At 34.7% G+C, this 5,651-nt stretch overlaps 1 pseudogene; it reads right to left on the bottom strand.

Moving 5' to 3' along the window:
- Positions 1-3,756: 3,756 nt before the first annotated feature.
- On the bottom strand, positions 3,757-4,636 carry LOC125811384 (uncharacterized; annotated as a pseudogene).
- Between the last annotated feature and the right edge of the window lie 1,015 nt (positions 4,637-5,651).

Raw genomic sequence — 5,651 nt, 5'->3', positions numbered from 1 at the left:
GGACTATCCCAACCCTTTGTTGGGTTACTAAACCATTGTACAATCGTAGTCACTTGCATCGGAAGTTGTGTCTTGATTACGCAAACATCAATGGTCAAGATGAGTTTGGATATCGCTTTTATGATCCAATTGATAAGAAGCTGATTAGAAGTCGTGATGTTGTGTTCTTTGAAGATAAAACTATTAAAGATATTGACAAGGCTGAGAAACCAGATTCTCGAATTGATGAGAGCTAAGTTGATGTTGATCCAGTTCCTTTTATTGATACATCTTTTGCACATGAAGAAACCCAAGATAATGATGCAGATAATGATCAAGTTGTAGAACCTATAGATGCTCCTATTGATGATGTTGTGGTTGATCATCAACCAACTAATGCTGAGATGACTATTTTGAATGCTTCAGAAACCTCTTGTAGAAGATCCATTTGGGAGAAGCGAAGCTCAACACATTATTCTCCTAATGAGTGTATCCTTTTGACTGACATAGGAGAACCTGAAGGTTATGATGAAGTCATATTAGATACTCATAGAGATAAGTGGAAAGAAGCCATTGTAGAAAAACATGAGTTTTGTGGAAGTGTGGTAGGCATGAAGCCTGTCAAGAGTTCCTCCACTTGAAGTCCATTTGGCCCCTTGGCTAGAGAGGGAGTTTTTTGGGCTATGAGCCATGTTCCGGCCAAAGTCTATGGCCTTAACTTACTTGGAAAAGGATTGAAATTATTCTCTTTATTTGGTTTCCAATTCTATTAGGAAAAGGATTGGAATAGTAGTTCTATTTGGAGTTGGTTTTGGCCTTGTAAAGAAAAGCACAACTCTATAAATAGAGGAGGGTCTTGACATAATTATTCAATTTCTAATTAGTATTGTCTTTGAAAGACATTAGGACATAAGAGAGGTTTTTGAGAGAGCTTTCAACAGAAAAAAACGAGAAGAATGCAGTCTTTTTATCCAACTAGCAACGTTCAGATCGCATTTCCCGATTAACTAACCATTGAATCAGTCTGATATTTGGACCGAGTATTCCCCGCATATTAGTGATTGATTTAAATGGAGAAGATCGAATTAGGAGTTCAGAAAGATTCTATTTTAGGTCCCAAATAGCCGCTGAGTTTGAGTGGTGTTTCTTTCTATTTATCTTTTGTTGGTGTAGCTATTGTTTGTTATCTTTTGGCACTTGTTGTGTTGCCATAGAAAAATATTTGTAACCCTCTTATTGTTATAGTGAAGCAATTTGGATCTTGTGGATCCCGTGGTGGTTACCTACATTTTGAAGGATTTTTCCACGTTAAACTTGTTATTCTTTATTTTTAGATTTTTGTTTTAATCTTTTCGTCACAACAAGTGGTATGAAAGCCAGATTCATTGATGGAGTCAGGTAAGAGATGGGTGTTCATCTTGACGGATGTAGTTCTAGCCGCAACCTGTTTGACAATAATGAAGATTTTGTTGGAGAAATTTTTTAAGAGAGGTTTTTTGTGACTAGACATAGATTTGATGGAGCAGATTATAGACAAGAGGTGCAAGCTATTGAAGATTATGCGAAGATGGTGAACAATTTTATTTCGTCAAAAATTTAGGCCAAAGGGGAGATTTGTTGGGTATTATTTGCCCTAATTACAATAGATAGATTTTCCTTTTGGGATAAAGTTTAGGAGTGGCTGGTTTAGGACTCTATAAATAGAGGCTTGTTCCTACTAATTTAATAAGCATTCACAATATAGTCCTAAGGGCTTTGAGAGTTTTGGTTAGGGGGAGAATTTGTGGGACACATGTGATACATTATCACTTGTGTGAACCTCCTTGTATTCCGAGTGAATTGGTTGAGGTTATTTCTCTCTATATTCTGTACTGTCATATTTATATAGTGGATTGCTCATCTCTTTTGTGGATGTAGGTTGATTGATCAAACCACGTTAAATCTTCGTGTCTTTTGGTATATTTATCATTTGTCTTCTTACTCATGGTCTTTCGAGGTTTGCTTTACTAACTTCCGCATGACACCTGCTTATTTCGGTACTAACAGCCAGAAGCTTCAAATGGAAATTTCACAGACACTCTACTGACTTGCAAGTAGACACTAAAGGTTGTTTAGAAAGGAGCTGGCAACAACAATCCATGAATCACAGATATACCACAAATGAATTCTAGGAGATTCACATATTGATATAGCACAAATACAAACTGAGATAAAAGTTAGAATAGAACAATTCAAGTGTACAAAAAGAGCTCATAGTCATAAATAGGGGTATTTATGAGTTGGTTATCGGTTGGGTTGTTATCAATTAGGTTCAATTGCTTAGTTATTAATCATAGATGAAAATAAAATCAAAACACAAGATACTGAATAGAAAAGCAAATTAATTAGCAAACAAGCACCTGCCAACTTCACCTGTGATAATGTACCTTTTCCTTTCAAGTTGAATTTTCACAAACATAGGAGAAAATGAAATGAAAACCAGAAGAGCCAACAACTGAATCATGCTCAAAATTGATTCAATTAAATCCAACAATATAATTCTTCTATCCCTTTAATTATTATTTGCACCACCTTTTTTTAACCATACAACTTATTAGTGATATTGTTTGCTTTGGGTCTAGACTTGCAAGGCTTTAAAACGTGTCACTAGAATAGTGTCATGAGGTCTGCTAACTTTTATACCTAATAACTCTCATTTGTTTTGTCGATGTGGAGTTCTTATACTAAGTTGGGAAGTGACATAAACCACCTCTTATATATATATATATATATATTCTACGTTGCCTTTTCCAACAAAACAATGGTTCGTCTCCCTAGTGATATTTTTTGTTTTGCCTTAGACCCACCAAGCTATAAAACGCGCCACTTAAGTTTAATATCTGCTTAGCTATTATGTGTTTTTGTGGATGTGGACTTCTTATCCTAAGGAGATGTGTCACAAACACCCTCTCTTATGGACTCAACGTCCTCGCTGAGGTTTGCCCCACCATTGTGAGTTCCCCCACCACTTGAGATTTGTCAAGACCTAGCAAAGATGTTTGCCTCACCTTATCGGAATTCGGCTAAGCTCAGGTTAAATTTAGCTCACATCGACACAGTTAACACAAAAGTTACTCTAATACCATCTGTAATTGCCTAACCTACTAGTGATATTGTTATATCTGGGCATAGACCTGCACAACTTTTAAAGGCATCATTAAAGTACAAACTCAACTTACTTATATACACTTGACATCTCTCATGCGTTTTGCTTATATGTTACTTCTTATCCTAAGTTAGGGTGTAACACATACAACCTCTATCCTGATTTTCCAAAGCAAATTAAATCATTTTTTTACTTTTAAAACCTAGTGTTAGATGAATTCTTTAATACTTTGATCTAATAAGTGATGTAGTAAAAAATAATTTGAACAAGTGATTCAAAATAAAAGAAATATTGGCCTGATAGTTGGTCATATGAACCTAGACTCTATATAAAATAGAATATGTTGTCTGCAAAATAGAAGATTTGCACATTTTGGTCTAGACTTACATTGGACAGTAGGCATCCACCACTAGAGCCCATCCAAATAAGACTCAATAACTAATTCAAACATAAAGACCCTGCATATTGTTTTTTCACCAACTTAACAACTACAATTGAAATCAAATAAAAGACCCTGCATATTGTTTTTTAACCAACAATAGACTGCATATAAAGTAAATAAGACTTTAAATTACTATTTTGTTTCCAAGGAAACAAAACTTGAACTTTATCACATTCATTGAAGTTTCTGATCATGGAATTTCCTCCCCTTCTCCTCCTCTTTCTTCTTCTTCTCCTTCATCATCATCATCTTCATCTTCATCATCTTCTTCTTCTTCTTCCTCCTCGTCCACCTCTATTTCATCATGATATCCTCCATAATGATGCTGCCAGTAGAGCAAATTTAATTGCCTACTAAACTGATAATTCTCACATGTCATTCCCAAATGCAAGCATTAACAGTTGACACAGAAAAGTTTCCAACACTCAGGGCATGCCCTAATCGGATATTCCCTTAGATCATCAACCAGTGTACCCATACAATTCATAAAAGGGCAATCAATAACTATTGGTGAAACCAGAACTTCCGTTAGTCGAATGGCATCTCTTACTCGCATAAGGAAATCAACCGACATTATTGAATCGATATCTAAAATTCATTTGCATTCAGAAGTAGGGCACTTCATATAAATCATCTCATGGATATCCTTAGCCTATATAATTTTGTATGCATTCTTCACAATAACGATGATTGCAATTGAAGCCCTGCATCATTGTGTTTGGCAGCGGAAACGCATTTTTACAAATTTCACAAAAAGTACATGAAGATTCCCCCTTTTTAGAAGTACTTTTCTGTAGGTTAAGTGAATTTGGAATAACATAATACTCAATTTCTAGAGATTTTTTACCAACACCGTGATTAGAGCTTGATTCCAAGTTCTTACCTTAATGAAACTGAGTTAAGTAGAAGAAAATTTATTGCAGCTCGATATCATTATCTCCACTCTCGTAACCATTTTTATTTTCGGTGATAGCGATGACAACAGAATTCAGCAAGGTGGGATCAACTTTGATTTCGCCGGAGTTCAAGATTTGCAAATCTTTTGATTCCATTTCAACTTGATTTTGCCGTCAATGGGACCCTATATTTCTTTTCCAATATATGCATATATGTTGTATATATATACACCTTTTTTCAGGTTATTATATTTATTTTACTTTTTAGGGTTTAGAATTACTTTGGATTATACCCAATTTGAAATAAATTAATGCAATATGCGCAATTTGGTATGACGTGTCGAAAGACGTGTTGGCCAAGTGAAATAGCCGATAAGACCATGCCATGCGTTGAAAGTGATACAATGTGTCTAATCAAATCAAACACGTACAAAAACACGCCTCGTGTACAGCTGATGTGTTTGAACCATTAAAAACATAAACTAAAATTTGATTGGTCAAAAAAAATCACCCTAATCACAATACTTCCCACTCAATAGAACTAACATGTTCAAACCAATCAAATATCATCATCCAAACTTCAGCCTAATCGATCAAAAAATGGTCCTCGTCATATTTGTTTCTTCCCAGCACAAGTGACATATTTCATCCAATCAAAATACGCTTATAAAAATTTATCCTGATCATATATGTTCAATCCCAGCAGAGTTGGCATATTCTAGTTAATCAAATATCGTCATGAGAGTTTCAATTTGATTGGTCAAGAAGAGTTTGTCATCTCTTCCATCTTGACACAAGTGACATGCTTGAGCCAATCAATATCATCATGTCGACTTCAATATGGTTAAAAAGAGTTTGTCCTTGTCACAATTCTTCCAACCTACAACTATAATAAGGATTTTCATAATTTAACAAGGCAAAGGATTCTCATGGATTAAATGTTATAAGCTCTCTATGAGATCAAGAACGAAGGCAAACTAAATATCTAGGCATTCAAACCAAATCTAATGGAGGCATATCAAATACCAGATTGTTAAAAAATCATATTCATTTATTTTTGTCCATCAAAGTATTTTTGATGAATCAGGTTCAAATCAACACAAATTCGAAATTAAAAATAAATATCCTTAAATTTATATTCAAAGAGGAGGATAAGAGGTCTATTAGAGACTATAAAACCAATTATTCT

The sequence above is a fragment of the Solanum verrucosum genome, unplaced genomic scaffold (genome assembly GCF_900185275.1).
Source record: "Solanum verrucosum unplaced genomic scaffold, falcon-dt-bn FXZP01000293.1, whole genome shotgun sequence".
Taxonomy (NCBI): domain Eukaryota; kingdom Viridiplantae; phylum Streptophyta; class Magnoliopsida; order Solanales; family Solanaceae; genus Solanum; species Solanum verrucosum.
The sequence above is the reverse complement of the archived record's forward strand: the minus strand, read 5'-3'. Positions and strand labels throughout refer to the sequence as shown.